This window comes from Triturus cristatus, chromosome 3_2 (assembly GCF_964204655.1).
Source record: "Triturus cristatus chromosome 3_2, aTriCri1.1, whole genome shotgun sequence".
Lineage (NCBI taxonomy): Eukaryota > Metazoa > Chordata > Amphibia > Caudata > Salamandridae > Triturus > Triturus cristatus.
This window is the reverse complement of record NC_140584.1, coordinates 682206510-682226457: the sequence shown is the minus strand read 5'-3', so window position 1 is coordinate 682226457 and position 19948 is coordinate 682206510. Positions and strand designations below refer to the sequence as shown.

Sequence of the window (19948 nt, the reverse complement as noted above, 5' to 3'; positions counted from 1 at the left end):
CTCAATTTTGTCTGAGGCTCATACAAGGAGATCAGTACTCCAAAGCAGGTATAATCTGGATCACTCATGTCAAGTTAAAGTCATCAAGCATATGTGGTTCTTGTGGTTACTCATTTTGTTGTGCAAACCCTCCACAGAAAGGTAGAAATAGATCATTACTCAACATAACAACACAAGATATTAGAATCGAAGAAGAATAATACAAAAGGAAACAACAATTCTAATTGGTTCTGAACCAATTAATATTATAACTGCAAATTAATTGGCATTCTAAAGATCGTGAAATCCGCACTGGTTATCTAATGGTTAAGTTTGCACATTTGTGCACAAATGTTAACACATGCAGTATATCGGCCAATAAAAGCGGTACAACAAAAGGGCATTTGTTGAAATTCATAGCTATGTCACTTACGCAGTTGCCCATCCCTGCCCCCCATAAAACCAATTATACCAAGGTAAGGGGATATTGTAGTCTTGTCTGTCTACTAAGATGGATGGCACCACTACTAACAGCGACCAGAATGACATGTCATCTCACAATATTAGAAGAGATAAGATACCCACTATGGGAGTATTTGGGCCCGGCAAAACACAATACCCTTGATAATGAGAAAAACCTCTGATGGTCTGGAGACAGATGAGCTTTCAGGTAAGGAGATGACTTCTTGTTATAGTCAATCCCCAACTCCTTCAGTACTTAGCTCATGTGCCACAGTACCTCTGTTGCAAGAGATGTCACTAGTGCAGATATTTTATGACTGTCCAGGAAACTAAAGCTAAGTGCTATGGATACCATCGTTTTGGAAAGGTACTGGTTTAAGCTGTTGAAAGTGTGCGAATTTAAAATAAGTCACAGGCAGGGACATCTTAAGGATTTGGGGGGCCCTGGACCAAACATATTTTGGGGGGCCCTGTTCAGGACACCTTTGAATTTATGATCTAATTTGAGCCCCTGTTTCCCACGTAGTTTGCTCTTCCTCAGCTGCGCTAGCGATCCAGTTTGCATCATAGGCATTAGCCTATATATTGCCGATGTAAACGGACATGTGCAGCTTACAGGTGTAGGATTCAGGGTTTCCTGCCCTGCTACTACGTTTTTAATACTTTTTAAATGGTATATGTGTGGCTGAATTACTCTGTGCTTTTTAACAATTTCTCCTACCTATGCGCCCTTGCACTTTACTTGATTCTGCTTGCCAACACCTTCTTAGCTGCTCCGATTCGCATTTCGGTTTTCCTCCAGTCCTGGTCCGCTGCTGCTGATACGCCGATTGTGTGGAGGGCTTGGGCTACTATCGGGCTACTCACTTCCGTCCACGCAGTTTCCACTATCTCAGCTGTGCTAGTGATCCAGTTTGTATCATAGGCATCAGCCTATATATTCCCGATACAAACGGATGCGCGCAGCTGATAGCTGTAGGATTTAGTGTTTCCTGCCCTGCTACTATGGTTTTTATTACTTTTTAAAAACTGTATATGTCTGGCTGAATTACTCTGTGCTTTTTAATAATTTCTCCTACCTATGCGCACTTGCACTTTACTTGCTTCTGCTTGCCTACACCTCCTTAGCTGCTTCGATTCGCATCTCGCTTTTCCTCCAGTCCTGGTCCGCCGCGGCTGATACGCCGATTGTGCGGAGGGCTGGGGCTACTATCGGGCTCCTCACTTATGCCTATGCAGTTTCCGCTTCCTCAGCTGTGTTGGCGATCCAGTTTGCATCATAGGCATTAGCCTATATATTCCCGATGCAAACGGACGCGCTAAGTGGACATGCACAACAGGTGCGCCGCTGGCACCGAAGGTAAGCCTGTCTGCACCCGGAGGCGTTCGGCACTGGCCATGCTGCCCAGTTCCCCTCCGGTGAGTTTCTTCCACTATATTGCAATAGGGAAAAACTGCTTAGCCTTAGGCGCTGATCCGAGGTTGGAGGTAGACTTTCGATGCAATAAGTGCAACTGGACTCTCCTCCAGCCCAGGAAACTCGCACCCAATATCCTCCCACGCAACAATAAGTGTGAAAACAGAGGACTTAAAGGCCACCCTTTTAAATTGTCGCTCTATACAAAAGCATGAACCATACATTTATGGCCTACTTTTAGACTAACAGTCTGATCTTTTATTTCTCACTGAGACCTGGCTGTCTGAAGCCTCCAACCCTACTATCACCTCGGCCATCCCTACGGGTTATAACATTCTTAGGAGGGACCGATCGAATGGGAAGGAGGGAGGTGCTGCCATAATTTACAATAAAAAACTAGACTGCTTAGGCTTCTGCTGTACCTTATCTCCCCATCATAGCATAGCTGGATTTCTGATTTACAGACCTCCCAGTGCTATTGGAAATGTTATTACTACGCTTAATATAGCCACTACCTCCCTGGCCTTAAATACAACAACTGCCTCATTCTGGGATATTTCAATATACATATGGACAATGGAAAAGACCCTCAAACAATTTCCTTGTTGGAGGCGCTGCAGGCCTGCAACATGTTTCCATCTGTTTCTTTGGCCACCCATGAGAAGGCCCATACCCTAGACCAAATCGTTCACAACTTTGACATATCAGTAAGCCTACCTCTTCCCATTACCTGGTCTGACTACCTCCTATTAAAATTAGTCATTCCCAACTCTGCCACAGCCCCTTGAGCTAACACAGGGCAGAGGGTCTCTAATTACGGGACGTTCCATAAAATATCCATCCCGATGTTAGCACCAGAGCTGTCTGGCTGCCCCGACTCGGACGCCCTCTCAATAGATTCATGGCTCCGAACCAACATTGATGCATTGGTACTGGTTGTTTGCTGCTCCTCAAAGAGGTCAGCCCCACCAGCTCCATGGTTTAACGATTCCCTTAGATCTCGCAACAGAAATTGTGGAACAATTGAACGGAAATGGCGTAAATCCTATCTACCTGAGAACAGGAAGGTGTATAAAGACACCTTAAAAGCTCATTACATTCTCGTGAAGGCAGCCAAGAAAAACCTCTTTCAAACCAAGATAGAAAATGCCCAAAATAAGAGTAAGGAAATCTTTAGCATAGTTAAATCCTTTACTGCCCTGAGAGCCGGCACAAAGGAAGGGCCATGCACTGAAGAATGGTCTAAGTAAATAGTTGAATTCTTCCACAAAAAGATCTCCATGATCCAACAAGCCTTCACTAACATCTCAGAGGAAGAACTGACCTTCTACCTTAGTTCTAATAGCAAATTTCACCTCTTTACTAGTTTTCCCTGAGTTTCAGCTTGAAGAGTCACTGACCCCTCTCCAAAGCATTATGTTTGGCTCTCCTACTGACCCATGTGCAGGGAATATCTTGAACCTATTAGCTCCCACCATAAACCCCACAGTAAACCAGCTCTTTAATGCTTCTCTCTCCTCAGGCAACATGCAGAAATTATGGAAGAATGCTAAGATTCTTCAACTGATAAAAAAGGCTAGCGCCAAACCGACGGACCCTGCCAACTACAGGCCAATCTCCCTTCTTCCGACCCTCTCCAGAGTACTAGAGAAGCATGTAAACAAGGCCCTCCAAAAACACATTGAAGATGGGAAGCTCCTTCATGAGTCCCAATCCAGTTTTATGGGTTAACTACAGTATGGAGTCCGCTCTGCTGGAAGTGACTGAATTTCTCAAGGGTAAGCTGGACCAGGGAGGCAAAACTGTTCTGATACTGCTCGATACGTCGGCGGCCTTCGATATGGTCTCACATGAGAGGCTCCCGGAGAGACTTGCTAACATCGGTCTGGGGGCGGACCGCCTTTACAATGGATGTCATCCTTCTTGGCAAATAGATCTCAGGACATCTGGCTCCCCCCTTTCTCATCCCCAGTTCCGGCCATGAATGTAGGTGTCCCTCAGGGCTCCATTCTCAGTCCTACCCTTTTTAATATATATCTATCACCCTTGCATTTCTGGTAGAGGAAGAGGGCGCCAAAATTGTTTCCTATGCTGATGACCCTCAGCTGATTTTTACGTGTGAAAAAGGAACCGACTTTGACGGGGCAATGATTACGTCTTGCCTCACAAAGGTTTTTAACTGGCTTAAGATCAATCAGCTGCAGTGCAATCCTGACAAAACTGAAGTTGTTTTCTTTGGTAATCCATAAACGCCTGACTGGAGCGCTTGGTGGCCAAAAGATCTGCCGCCCCCGCCCGCTGAAAAGGAGAAAGTCAAAAACGTAGGAATTGTCATAGACAAGACACTCTCCATATGCTTTCAAATTCAAAATCTAAATGGCACTTGCTTTGGCATACTCTGGATGCTAAAAAAAACTCCTGCCACTGTTACCGCTTGAGAGCAGAAAGATCGTGGTGCAGACTCTGGTGACATCAAAGCTTGACTATGTCAACAGCTTGTACCTCTGTCTTCCCAAATCCCTTATCCAGCGCCTACAAGTGGTACAATACGCGGCGGCCAGAGCCATCCTGAGACCTAAACCCAGATCTAGTATGACCCCTATTCTTAAGTCTCTCCGCATAAAAGAACGGATCGGCTTCAAAGCGATGACCATCTTCTTTAAAGCTTTCCATGGCTTAGGAGCCGGCTACATAAATAAGCGCGTTAATCGCTACACAACAGCTAGACCCCTAAATTCTTCCAATGCCAACCTGGCTATCATGCCTAAAATATAGAGTGCCCGCATTGGAGGCAGCACCACGGCTTTCTAGGCCCAAAATTGTGGAATAGCCTCCCTGAGTCTCTGAGACTAACCACAGACCTACTCTCTTTCATGAAAGAACTTAGAAACCTGGCTTTTTGATAACTGATGGGTCTTTTACGCATGTTTTCCTCCCACTGTCATGCGCCAGGACTCTCTAGTCTGAGTAGCTGCGTGCTTTATTAAATACACAATTTCATTTCATTAGGTCCCTGACAGTGCAAAGGAACACTCGTCCAAATTCTAAGCGCCTTATTTATGAGGCTTTGCTTCACTTTTAATGCCGCTGGTGCGTCACTTTTTGTGATGCACCGGCAGCATAAAATATGTGCAATGTTACACCCTTTTTACAAAGTGACGCATCTAGGCAGATGCTTCACTTTGTAAACCCCTGCACCGCATTATACCTGCGCCAGGCATAATGTATGCAGGGTGCGTGTTGCCCCGCAAAATGCCTCGTAGAAGTGGCGCATTGAAATCTATGAGAACTCAGTGCGCCACTTCTAGGACGCCATTGCGTCAATATCTTACACCTGCCACACAGCAGGCATAAGACTGATGCAGGCCCTTTCACATGGGGCTTGCCCCATGTGAAAGGACACATTGCTGGAGTTGCGTCTATTTTCAGACACACCCCAGCAATGCACCACTTTTGCGCATACAAATTCTTCAGAAATACTGACATATCTGTAACTCCTTGCGACATGATGCATCATACAGTAAATATGACACATCCATCATGTCGCAACGAGGGCGCACTAAGAAGTGATGCATCCCTGTTTTCACACAGCGATGCATCACTTCTCATAAATAAGGCCCTGAATGTGTTTACATCTAATATTCAGGGATAGTTATGTGTATTTTCAATATTGTAACACAGCAGCAGTTCACCAATATTACTGCAAATAATCTCTGTGACGCCCTCCCATTTCTTATGTGTTAGGCTTTGTTTTGATCTAAAATAAACGTTTTTTATGTATATTGCATGAAACATAAACACAAAATTTCTCTGCAAAATGGCTGTACTAGACTCTCACACATCAGGTACATAACAAATAAATGAAAGGAAAACAGAATTTAAAACAAACTGTTTAGGAAATATTCAAGATCATTAGGGCAAAACTCTGGAGAATGGAGCTGACTGTCAGGGGGCCCCCTGAAAGGCTGGGGCCCTGGGCCAGAGCCCACTTTGCCCATGCATTAAAACGTCTCTGGTCACAGGCCTCCTTTATGTTGGAACATGAAGGAAGCGGTCTTGATGGCAGTACTCTTTTCAGTTTTTCCTATTCACCGTCGGCGGCGAGCCTTGAGAGTCAAACAGGGAGCAGGGAGGGGCGGTTTGTTTAGAACTCCAGCTCCGAGCTCCTCTTGTTGGCGTGGGGGGACCTGTGGGGAGCTGCGGTGTCTAGTGGCTCCTCCACCGCACTAGAGAGTTCTGCTACCGTTCTGCTACCATTTTCTGCTGAAGCCTGCTGGAACCTGCTGGATACCTGCTGGAACCTACACGGTAAACGGCAAGCGCGGCCACCATTAGCGGGCGGCTGCAGTGAGTGTGTGCCTTCGGCTGGATTGCAGAGGCGGCCCGATTAGATCAGGTGCAGCCTGCAATCACGCCAAGTGTGCCCGCTCGCCTTTCTCATTCACTTCCCACTTTGCCTGCTCCCTGCCATCTGCTATCTACAGCTGTTAACAGCAGTTTGCCACAGATAATTCCACTACTGTCTCGCCTCTCCACTTGCCACCAAAGCAGCCGTAGGAGCACGAGGCGTTGGAGATTTGGACACAAGGCGAATTCTTAGTCCGTTTGGGCCCGCTTTGAGTTCCCTGGAGGGGGAGAGCCTCAAATCTTGGGTGAGTTTTACACGACCATTTGGCTGAGGAGGAGGTGCTGGCGGCTCCCGCGCTTTGTGGCATTCTCTGTGTTGGGCGCTGTTTGGCGCCTAGAGCTTAGAATTGAATCAAGGCAAGGAGTAGTGGTACTACTAAGAACCGTGGTGGAAGTGCAGAGAAGAGCGGAGTGCGAAGAGTGGCGCAGGGTGCGCAGGGTGTCCTTGTCCACCAACATCCGTTAAACCAAAGTACCTTTGTCATCTCCAGGCAGCAGCAGCAGCAGAGCGACTAGTCTACTTAAACTGCTGCATTATTTATGACACATCACTGTGACACGCTATATCATGCTCTGTTGTAATTGTGCCTCAGGCCTGAATTGCCCACACTTGCTCATTCTGCTAAGGAGAAAAACACTACTAGTTCCAATATAGTGGGTACTATGAGGTCGGGAAAGGAGCAGCCACCTTTCCCTCCCATTAAGAGGAAGAAAAAACTACAACAATTCTAAATAAAATAAAACTAAAACAAGCAGGAGAGATTCAGTCTCTCAAATCTTCTACTGTCTGCATATTTGGTAAACCAACAAAGTCTCCAACAAAATCTGATTTAATGAAAGATCCAACGGGAGCCATGTTAACGTTACTAACTAATTCATGCAGACTTCGAACCCCAATTAAGCCAATGAGTGAATCAAGTACAACATCCCAATATCAGGGAGTAAGGGAATCCGACCAGTACGAATTGGAGGTAGAGCTAATGGCAAAAACAACTGAAGAACCAGGCAACCAATGGGGTCAAATAACGGACTTAGAGATGTTAACCATTCCCCTAACTACACATTTGCAACAAGAGGTATCAAATTGCGTGGGGTTATTGACGGGAGATACTCAGCAACTATTAGCAACGGGGGTGCCAGTACCAATCGAAGTGCAAGTAAACGTAAGAAAAGTCAACGGAGTACGGGATCCAATGAGTCTGGCCCAAACAACCCCATCCCAGCAAGCAACTTCAAAAGAAGGGGCCGACTGGTCTAAAACTTTATGAGATGTTAAAATCTTACCCAACTTCCAGCAATCTGATCTTAATCTGACTACAACGAATATTGTCCAAAAGTTGGATCAGGAGAATTCTAAGTAAAATAATGGGTCTCAAAACAATATGGATGACTATATTATGAAACCAGAAAACTTGCAGCATTGGAGTACTCCCTATCAAAAGGAGGAACGTAACAGTAGGCTACAACTTACTGGCCTACAAGAAAAGGGGCATGATCAGCAAAGCCCTGTAAGTGGAGCCAATAAAGAACAATCATTTATAAATGGGCAAAGCCAAAGCCCGGGAGTACGGGATACAGGAAACTGGAACTCGGGGTCAATTTGGGATTTATTTTTTAGAACCTCACAACTAACACTTGAAGCTTTAACATATCAGTCAAACAAAATGGAGATGCAAATAGATCTTTTGAGCGCCATGGCATCCTCTGTAGCTGAAATTGATCAGCAACATTAAACAATCTAGTAATAAGGGCACAAGCACAACCGATATCTTCTTATACAGATTGCAATTGTGCCCCTCTGATCAATAAACTGGCCACAATTCCTGATGTATTAAAAACAATAATTGATGATCTGAGAGGAAATGTATTCAACGCCGGAAACAAAGTCAGTCTGAGCCATTGCTTATCTAAAGATAGGACGACAAGTAATAATAATAATGTAATTAAGGAAAGTATGAAAGAACCAATAGCCAATGAAATGAATGATCAAGTAGTTGAAATTCCACATTCGTCAGAAACAATACCTTTAGAAGTATCATCAGAATCTCCTTTATCAAAAAGATAGAGGAAAAAACAACGGAAAGCAAGAAACAAAGTCTCAAAAGCAACAAAAAAAGTAATTATCCCGGAAGTAGAGAGAACAAATATAGGAAATAAGCGAGAACAAGTATCAAATAAGAAACAAGATGATGAAGATATATTACCAGCAAAACCGCTCTATCCTATGTTCAATAAAAAGTTTTGTCAGATGTAAATACAGTTGTGAAAAACAAAGTCATTAATGAGTCAACAGATAACATAAAACAGGTAGAACAGGAAAAAAACCAGCTTACAGGTATGTTGTGTGCCGAAGAAATTAAAGAAAATGTGAAAAGTAAACTAGTGCAATCAGAAAAGAAAAGGTTAAAAAGAGAGAGTATTAAAGTGGGCCACAAGAGCCCAGGATTGCCAAAAAACCGGAAGGAAAGCAAGACTCCACAGGATCAGGAAATTGAGGGAAGAAAACCACTTAAACAACAAATACGGTCTCAGGAGTTACGTAAATGCATTGGCGAGCCATTAGAGCATGATCAATTGAAAAACGCAAACCTCCTACAACGAATCAAGATAAAAAACTATGGTCAAAAAGAGGGAGTAATACAAGTAATTTTTAGGCCAGAATACAAATCCAGGGGTAACAATGATATCTTGAACCGTGTAAACATATTAAAATTGTGCAAAGCAGTACCTTCACTGGAAAGAATTAGAAGTACTGATATAGAATCAATTGAATTCTTAGCAACCAATAACAGTAATCAAGAATCGACATTGGTAACCTGGACAACACCCTCCTCTGTTGGTCTTATTATACAAGAACACAATCTTTTTCTGGACTGGGGAATAAAAGTAACAACGCCACTCCAACCCTCCTATCCAAGCCCATTTCTCTCACCAAAAATACAAAATAAGCAGCAAAAGAGATCAGATAACAACCAGACATACTCAATAATAAAAGATATTTTAAAAAGCCCTGAGATTACCAGTTGTGAACAAAACTGATCCAACTGAGGTGCTAAAGTTTGGCTAGTTGACTGCAGTCATACATGATGTCAAGGAGGACTGACGAATCTCAACTACCTTCCCTGTCGGACCATTTTCAAATGATCTGCCTACAAGAGACCTGGGCAATTGCACCTTTCAGATTCGAAGGTTATAAGGGCTACTATTCACTGGCCAAGTAAACAAGTAAATATGGCGGATCCTGTGGGGGTTTGGCTATTTTTATTTCAACAGAACTAAATATGGAGAGTGAGATGGATGCTCAAAATATAAAGGACCGTCTGATTGTTAAAAGACGTTACAAAAGATAATTAAATCCCTTTTATTAATTAACGTATACATTCACCCTGACACCGGTTCACGAAGAACAATGGTTAGCTGCTTGACAACTATGATATTGCAGCAATTATAAAATGACAGCCAACTTGAGATCATCATTACGGGTGACTTTAACATGAACATGTTGTGGTGTTACGTTAGAGATCCAGAAGTTCAACAACAGAACTATCTATGGTCAGTCCCCAGCCTCCCACTTACATCGGATAGTATGGGAGGAAAGAAAGGAAAAATTGGTAAGAGTTTTTTAAAAGACTTAGAATCTATAGGTCTAAGGGTGCTAAATGGGCGATTTCAGCAAGACTCCCCACCCGCTTGGACGCATCAAGCTTTGGGTAACAAGTCCAGAGTAGATTACACATTAGCATCGTTGGACTTATTTCATAAAATGTCATCTTATCAGATTGGAGGAACAAATGAGAGTGATCATAATCAACAAATAATAGAGTTAAATTTAAATGGTACAAGGCATGAAAAATATATGACACTTCTGGGAGATAAAACAACAGTAAATTATAAGAAACTTTATTGGTCAGAAATTTCTAAAGAATCAATCATAGTCAATGCACAAGCAATGGTTGAGATTTATTGTAAAGGAGACTTTTCGAATGCTATTGAAAAATGGTCACTCTTTACAAAAAAATTAATCTCAGGTCAGTTTCAAAGAGATGGAAATAAAGGGCATCAGAAAGAAAATCATTGGCACTGGTTAAATTATCTTCTGAATGTCATATATTAAAAAAAGAGCGTAATAGAACTCTAAGATTGGTAAAGAAGCACCCAGATAATTGAATCTACGGCAAAAACTAAAAAAGATAAACGCAGACGTAAGGAAATTGACCTGGAAGGATAAAATGCAAGCAAAACAAGCACTATGGGCAAAAGCTTTATATACCTGTAAAAAGAGTAACGCAAGAGAAATCTGGGCTCTAGTCAACAACATGAATAGATCGAGTAGGAAACCTACTTCTTCTACAGTCACTGAATCAGAATGGGTAAAGTTTTTACACTCGCATTTGAATCACAAGCCAGGTACGTATATGAATCCCATCACTGAGAATATAAGTAGAGCAGAGAATGATAAGAATACTGATACAATTATAATGGAAAGCCAAGTATGCAAACTTATTAAGAAACAGAGCTCTAATGGCGCCCCTGGCCCAAACGGGATTCCAGCGGTCTTCTATAAGGAGAATGCGTTATTTTGGTCCAGTTACCTAACACCGGTATTCAATCAAGCATTGCAAACAATGACCATCCCCATCTGGAAGGGTTCCATAATTTCACCCATCTACAAAAGCAGGGAGTGGTCACTACCAGCCAACTATAGATTAATTACGCTACAAGACATTGAAGCAAAGCTCTTTGCATCAATTCTCCTCAAAGAACTAATAGACTGGGCAACAGATAAGCACTTGATCCCGCCGAATCAATCGTGTTTTATACAAGGCCAAGGGAGGGCAACGAATATTTTAATATTGGGAACATTAATGGAAAAATAAAAAGTGAAAAAACAGCCACTATATCTATGTTTTGTGGATTTTAAATCAGCCTTTGACTGTGTGGATGGGCAAATATTATGGAGGAAATTGGATCCCTATGGTATTAATCCTGGTCTTTTGAAAGCAATTCTATTATTATATACTGAGACCTGGACTAGGGTTTGACTAGGTAATGGCTCACAGCTTTCTGGAAAAATTAATACATCCCAAGGCTTAAAGCAAGTTTGTGTTTTAGCACCATATTTATTTAATGTATTTTATCCGACCTCACGGTAGCGTTGGACAATGAGTTGGCTCATTCACCGAAACTGGCAGATAAACAAATATCAAATGTATTATATGCCGACTATGTCGTTTTGATTAGTCAAACAAAGATAGGGTTGCAGCGACTTATAAACAAAATATCAATGTTTCAATTAAGAATAATATGGTAATAAATGAAACAAAAACTAAAATGATGGAAGTCAGCAATAGGGTATGAACTCGAAGTAAACGTAAATGGTATCTGCAAAAGCGGCAGTTAGAAAAAGTGAAATGCTATAAATATCTTGGTATACTGTTTGACGAGAACGGCACTTTTTCACATCATAAAACAGAGATGAAAAAAAGAGGCAACTGTTTACAAGGGGCCTTTTGTTTACTACATGGCTCCTTGGGAGGTCCAACCTATCTTCCATTACTAAAAGTAATAAAAGCGAAATTGCACCCTAGCCTTACTTATGGAAGTGAAGTTCTTTGCGGTACGGACTCTACACTATTGAATAACGCTGTAACAAAAACTCTCAAACATTTGTTTCGACTTCCAGCTAATGCATCACCTGCCCAGATTCGGCTGGAATTTGGTTTCTGCAACCAGTAAATTGCAAGGATGCGTCAATATGTAAAGACATGGAAACAAATTAAAACCAATATTAATAATCCAATGTGCTGTCTTCTTTGGCAAGAGATGCAACTGAATCAAACGTCTGTCTTTTATAAATATCTTCATATGGCTTTGAAAGAATTGTCCATGCATGAGATCTGGGAAATGTCTCTAACACCACAAGCTTTTAAAAATATAATTAATAAATAAATAAAACATCTATCCCTTCTGAAAGATAAAGAAGTGTTTATTAAGCGAACGCATGGATGGATGATAGTGAACGAATATACGGTCCTTAAAGTCCAACCATATCTAGAAATACCCTGGACAGTATAAACCAAAAATATTATTCATGAAAGCAAGATTCGGCAACCTGCCAGGCTTAAAGCATGCGATGCCTTGGCAGAGACCAACAATGCCGATTCCCTGCAGACTATGCAATCAGTGGGAAGAAAATATTATTCATTTGGTTTGCATATGTACGTCAATGATGGCTGAAAGAAAGAGATATCTGAAGAATTGCTTCATTGATAGAGGTGTTCGAACATATAGACAAGCTGTGGTAGTTTGTTTTAAACCAATGGACACTATAATTAATGCTAATTTTACCAAATTTTTGATACTTGCAAAAAAGTAAATGGATGCCAGTGAGTCGAGCATAGTAAATCCGGACGTTTTAAATAGTTAGGGTTAGACCTGATTTACACAAAGTAGCCACCTAGGTACCTGAAGCCCTACAGGTGGCTCCACTGTTTTTACTGAGACCCAGATCTAAGACTGAATAAAGAAATTTCTACAGACCTGGAGCCTTTTTTAAATCACGTATCCACATTACAATACACATAGCACTGACTGCTCACATACATACCTCACATATGGCGTCTCTACAGATCAAAAGAACTCCGCCAAAGTAGCCACCAGGCCTGTCGGACATTGCAGATCCGGTCCGACGAGGAGCGCCCTATGATGAAGCATGACACCCCTAAAAAGGTGTGTGAGGGCAACATGATCTGAAAAATTCAGATCTCCCAGCGACTTAGAGCCCGTGGCATGTAGTGATAGTGTCCTTGTCTTTGCCACATATACCATATAATAGGAACTGGTTACCCTGTAATTGTCTTGCATATACACATAGAGGAGCACGGGTACAGGACCTCTTTAAATATTAGCTCTTCAGCTCCCCCCCCCTTTGATTAAATAAACTCTGTATTGCATATGCGAATCTGCACATAAGTAATGAAATTATATTTGCTAATATTCTATATTAAGTTTTGCCTATTTGTCTTGCAAAAATGATTGACTGAATTAATGTTTATAATGTATTTTGTGGTATGATCTGTGGAAATTGTCTGATTAAGATTATTATGATTTTTAGTTTTATTGATATGTTTTAAAGGGTGTGTATTGAAGATTGTTCCAATTGTAAGATTTTAATTAATCATGCAATAAAAGTATTATCCTTTAGGGTCACACCCCACTAAATGTGCTTTCTGCCGTGGAATAATAGTAATCCAGCTAGTGATCCACCAGTGTTAGTGCTGCTAGGTCAAAGCACTGGAAGGAAGGCCCGGCTGAGGATGGAAGGGGAAAGCAGGCAGGGATATGAGGACGTGGATCCCTTGGGCAGAGGAGTGGACATCAAAAGAATGGTAAAGGGATGCTGTTGCATTGCCAAGGGCGGAAAGGCAGCTCGACATGCACAGGTGGCATCCGTTAGCATGCACAACTAGAAAACCTAAACTTTTGATCCACACATTTCACACCTACTCTTCATAATAAAAAAAAAAAGTAGGTTGTAAGTTTGTTGCAGAGCAATGCACGTCTTCCAGGTTCCACTTAGTCAGTATTACGCTAACACAACTGGAACCTATTCCCACAGAGTCAATTAGTTGTGCATGAATTTTCATGCTTATACAGCCGACTGTCTTGGTTGGACAAGAGCGCAATTCTAGAACTAAAAGCAGCGCTCACCCTCCCTTTCTGACATTGTACCCTTATCCTGTTTATTTATGTGCATGCAAAAGAATTAGCATTTCCCTGGCCACGCAGTTATTTAAAGGCACAGTTTCAAAAATCACGCTACAGATTCTGCTGTCACCATGATAGCTCTTACTCACACGGGTTGCAAATAAAACAAAGTAAGAAGTTCGGTTCTGTTCCTAAAGCTTTCTGCTAGTTCGTGCACGAATATGTATTTAACTTGCTGCTTTCAAAGGCAAAACTACTTGGTGGAAATGTTCACACTGCTTCTATCGTGTTTGTGAAAAACATTTTAATGGGGTAAGTACATAAAGTATGAATGTAAGGGAAAGTTCACCTTAAACAACTTCTTCAAAGGAACAGCAAGTTTTAATTTTAGAAGATAGACGAACTAGAAACATCAATGGGAAATTGCAACACTGGAATGATTCTCCTGCCAAAGGAAAAACAAACAGCAGAATGAGAGGGAAAAACAGCTCGTTAAACTACTCTCAGGCGGCAGGGAGTACGTTGAGAACACAATTAAATTGTTTTATATGTATATCAAAACACGCTTTGTTTGAAACACGTGTGGCACTAGTACATAGAAATAAGAAGCCTAGGTGTCACAAACGATAAGTGGAACGGCTTTGAAAAATGACTTTTCACGTGCCTTCACGAGAAAAAATAAAGAGTTTCAAGCTGTCTTGTGCGTGGTACAGGACAACCTCCCAGCTGGTCTGCTCTGGCTGTCTACCTCTGGGTCTGCAGTCATTTCCGTTTACACTGCGTTCTGGCACTTGTAGGTTTGATACGTGTACTACACCTCCCACAACTTTTGACCTATGTCTGACAAATGTAAATGAAGGGGTGACCATGTCCCAGCTTCGATGCGTTATCGGGTACCCTCGCTTTACATGGCTACCTTGTTTCCAGCCTGGCATTTTTCACAATTGCTTGCATTCTGCGGATTATTATTAGCGCCACGGGAAGTAAAGGGTAAAATTAAGTTGCAGCGTTCACACAATTATGTGGCAAAAAAGGCACTCGGTCATTTCAGCAACTATTCACAGTCTAGGCAAAAATCTCAGTACCAGTTTAACACCTGAATATAACATCAGCAACTGAATGGGGGCCAGATAACCCTTGCCACAGTTGTACCATTGCACGGAAACCATGTGTGGTGCTTTCTGTTTAGTACTTTTTGCTCGGTTTGAGGTAGAACAAACTTGTTTTGTGAAATCTGCAATATATATGCAGCAGATTGTTGAGTATGAGGAAAATGGCACTAACCCATAATTAGTGACCCTGGTTATTGCAGACTACGGGTAGGGAGAGACTGTGATGGCTGCCAAGTGTCACCTTGTCATGTGTGACACCTTGAGCCACTCGCCGCTTTCAGCCGGCACTCTACAGCAGCAGCCTGCTTATGGCATTGCCACGAGAAAGTCTGGAAAACTGCGGTATGCAGATGTACTTGGTTAAACATGCAGACCTGGCTAAAAAGGCACACGCATGGCATGGGGCCACTTGGCAGGAAACCCCCGCGTGTTTACTTCAAAATGGATCCGGTTGCGAGGAGATTCAAACGTGTCCTGCTTTATATAAGTGCAGTGACCCTTCCTTTCGCGAGGCCCCTTCCGCCGCCGCCCTGCCACTGGCAGGATCCAGCTGTTTGAAGGAAGCTCCGAGAAAGTCACCGCGGAGTGCGCTCCATTGCATCGCCTTCCCCTTGACACCGCTATATTTAGAATAACTGGGCAGGGTATGCAGGCATCTCGGAAATATACAGATATATGGGGGGGGGGGGGGGGCAAGGGGAAGCCAGGAAGAAGGCTGCACTTTTGCATTGGTATCGCGTCATCAAACTGTCATACCTGTCAACAAAAACAAATTACTTCTTCTCAGCTGTGCCTGCTAACTAAAGCCACACAGCGCGTGCAGGCCTGTGAAGTGAGCCGCGCCGTTTAAGTAATTGTGAATGTGAGAGAGAAAGCAGAATGCTGCTGAGGAAAGCAGCTTCCAAGGCTAAAGTAAACAATCGAGAGACATGGTTGAGTCTCTCTGCCCGCAACTGCACACACAATAACATTTCCTGCCGCCGCCTGCGAGCGGAGTGCAGCTGAGCTTCCTAATTAGGCTGTCCAGATAACATTGTATTCAGCTAATCCGGCACAATTAGGCACCTGAAAGATAACCCGACGCGACCCCCATGATGTGCAATGTTACAAAACATGAGCATTCCCGCGCCCATCACTCACCCACCCGGTCACACCAAGTCCTGTTACCGGGGAGCCTTCATACATTGCGGGGCATGCTTCGATATCACGGGTCCGCCACTGCCGAGCTCTGCCCCAGCAAATCATGCGCCGCATGTATGATTCAAAATAGAAAACATGAATGCGTCCTCGCGCCTGTCTTACCAGCTGGGTTTTTATCCTTGCAATTCTGTGGAGACGGGTGAAATCAAACGCGTGTCCGAGGTGGAAACCCTAGAAAATAGAGTCTTTTCTTCCAAGTAAAAAGGTCATCCGATCCTGCTGGCTGGCAGCAATCCAGTGCCGAGAAGCTGGCGATCAAACCGCGGCTGGCTCCGTCCGCCTGCCATGGAGAAAGGTTTCGGCGTGAGTGCAATCAGAGCTGCTGGCAGATCCGCAGCAAGGAAGCATCCGCGCTTCCTGTTACATCACTCCGGCCCGCCTGCATCCAGGGTTAGATTACACTCTCCAGCGCACCCACCCGGCCGCGCGCCTGTTCCTGGAGAGGAAGGGTCTCCGGCAGCCCACGGCGCGCGACGCTCGTGTGACGCACATAGCAGAACCCCCTGTTACACCTTCGCCCATTAAACAGCTGCTGCAATTTTTAATTACGTCGATAGACCACGCCGTGGTGTATTCCCATGACAGGCAGCGAATGCCTATTCTAATTGGTTTGAAAACTGGGTTATCAAAACAGGTATTGCTACGAAGTGCAGGTACTCCGTATCGGTGAGTGTCTGATCCTTTAAAGCGTGTGGTGTTACCTCCTACAGAGATCACTACAACAGGTGTCTGGTTTTGTTACTGTTTTGGATAATGCAGCTTTCACCATAGACTTGACCTCGGGTAGAGACTACGGTCTGCGGCAGAGAGTCATCCATTGTGGGTCTCCGATGGGGGAATTCTTACCCAAATATACATTACTTACTATAGGTAGGTAGTTTGGAGAGAGTGGGTAGTCCTTACAGGGCCCGGTATTAAAATAAATATAGAATTCCGGTCTCTTGGGCCTGTCACATCCCTGGACCTCAGTGTCACTGCACCTGCTGCACTGAAAATAGCTGCGCCTCTGCTTACAGGTCTCTAGGTCCCCCATTGTGCCTGTTTGTCCTGTCTCCATCCTTCTCTCATCTTCTTCGCTTTTACACTCCCTCTCCTTATCCCTTCTTCCCGCGTGCTCTCTCTTGCCCTTCTTCTGTCTCTCACTCTTCCTAATCTCTTACCTCCCCCCCTCCTGACATCCTTATGTCCAGGAACCCTTGTTTTACTCTTCCCTTGTCCCGTATGCTCTCCTTTCTCTCTAATCGTTAAGGGACTTATTTACAAGCCCCGTGCCCCACCGGTTCGTCACTTTATCCCCATACTAAAAGTGGCGCACGGGCTGCGCAAGGGGCTTGTAAATAAGCTCCTTGTTTTCCTATTCTGTCACATCTTTATCTCATCCTCTGCTTTCTTTCACCATCACATTTTCTTTTATCTGTTTCCTCTCCTCTTTTTCTCACTCATCTTCTGCCCCTGCATGCCCTTCCATTTCCCGCCCTATCCAAAGAGTGAACATTTTTCCACCTGATATTAACCTGAGCGCGCACAATGGTACCATAACTGATTTAGAGCAATATTTTGAGATCATGGTGGAGACCAGAGGACAGGCAGTGTGAGGGGAAGTATATGTATCTGTTAAGAGACCAGAGAGGCATCCCCAGGGGCCTTTAGATCACGTTTTGAAAGCTGTTGTGTTGTGCTCAATGTGTCCCGTGGGTAGAAGAAGTAGATAAGGAGTGAAAACCTTCAGAGTTAATGGCAGTGTTGGAAAAGAATGCTGAATTTTAAGAGGGTAAGTTGGGGACATTGTGAGGTTTTTATCATGTGATTAAGTGTAGAGAAGGGTGCACACCTGTGAAACACAAGTTGAGGTGTGTGCCTATGAGTGTCAGAGATGAGTTAAGTAAGCTGCTGAAGCAGCTTTGGAATGAGGGGGTGATATAGGTGACTGAGCCATCGCTGTGGTTGTCTCCGGTTATGGTAGCATGCAGTGGCAGCGTGGGATCCCTGAAAGTGGTGGGCACAATACTTGCATGGGTTCACCTCATTGTTTTTTACATTTGCCCCCTTTATGTTAAAAATTACTTACAGTGTGCCAATCCCAGAATCTTGTCACAGTTACACCCTTATGCCAAGAAGTACATACAATATATTAGTGCCAGAATGTTGTCAGTCACTCAACCTACACACCATGGATGACCCATTTGTGAAAATTATAACTCACAATGTCATATCCAACATTTTTTCATGGTTTGCTTTCCCAACGAGACCTCCCACCCTTAATGTGTCATGGTTGTCAAGTATTACCTCCAGTATGTCAGCACAATCATTGTGTCATAGGTGTCCCGTATATATGGCAGGTATTACAACCAGTATGTTAGGTCCTACATTTTTCAGCAGGTGCCTCTCACTCAATCTAACTGAAACTCTGTCACATATTCTTTTTGATTCATGCTCTCACTGACTCACTGTCACTCACATATAAATGTACCGATACACCCACACACACTGATTCTCACTCACAATTGCCCTTACACACAATCAATCTTTCACGATCACTGACCCTCACTCACAGCTACTGGTGCACAGAGGCTCCGATTTGGACTCCAGGGGTGCAGGTGCCCTGCTTTAATAAACAGGTTTTGGTGGGCCCCCCAGCCTTTGGGTCCTTGCACCAACATGACAGAGCTAGGTGTTAAGAGGTGTTGAGTGCTCATACAGTAAGAGCAAGCATATTCAAACATCAGGTTTTACGCCCGCAGTGCATTCAATGGTGGAGGAGAAACACCCTACTCCCCCAATCCGATCCTTAGATCGATAGACAGATATTATAGAATTTGAAGCACACGCTGTTCAATTCAATTACAGTTGTAAACAAAATGATTGATAAACATAGGAGATTTCTTTTCTTTTTTCAATGTTGATTTATTTCCTTCAGACGACCTTCTTTTAGCCAACACGTGTTTCGTCGTTAATTGGGGAGGATCACAATGACTTCATCAGGGCTAAAAGTAATACAACTGCCACCGTTAGTTTCATGATATTTTGACACAATTTATATATGAAAGATTACAATGCATGCTGATTAATACACCAAAAGTGGGAGCACCGTACAGGTCCGTGTGCATTTGGATTGTGGGAACCCCTATCAAGGATATATCTCAAGATTGATGTAAGCTTACAAATAACAAACCAATGTCAGGCATTACTCAGGGTCAGGTGCCGGGTGAATTATGTTCAAAGTTGGCAGCTCATGCACATGAGCAAAATAACGACAAAAATGTCATGCATGTGACAGACGTGGATTATGCAATTCTTCTTCCTTAAAGCCCAGAATGTGCCCCAAAAGGACAGACGTTAGACAAGACTGTGCTACGTTAAGGGTGCTATGTATCTAATTAAGAAATAAAGGTGAGTAGATAAACATAGTACCTGGCCCGTCTCAAAATCGCCTGTCAGACCCAAATAAATCATATGTATGGTAACATGAGGAGAGCCGGATAACCTGAAGGGTATGAAGGCATATTATTAAAAGGGTACATATAGGGACGTACACGTCTTTGGCTTACGTCCTAATCATAAGTTTTCGCAAAGGAGGGCAACAGGTCAATAAACGTTAGTAATTCCAGATCAAAATAACAGACTGCCACAGTATCCAGTGTGGTCCCGGGAAGGTATTCCCTCT

At 43.2% G+C, this 19948-nt stretch overlaps 1 protein-coding gene across 1 annotated transcript in view; it reads right to left on the bottom strand.

Annotated features, from left to right (window-relative positions):
* The window catches only part of CALCRL (calcitonin receptor like receptor), a 321773-nt gene extending 305034 nt beyond the window's left edge, over positions 1–16739 (bottom strand). The window contains exon 1 of the mRNA XM_085648706.1: positions 16387–16739. The gene's annotated coding sequence lies outside the window, so the exon portion shown is untranslated. The remainder of the gene's footprint in view (positions 1–16386) is intronic.
* Between the last annotated feature and the right edge of the window lie 3209 nt (positions 16740–19948).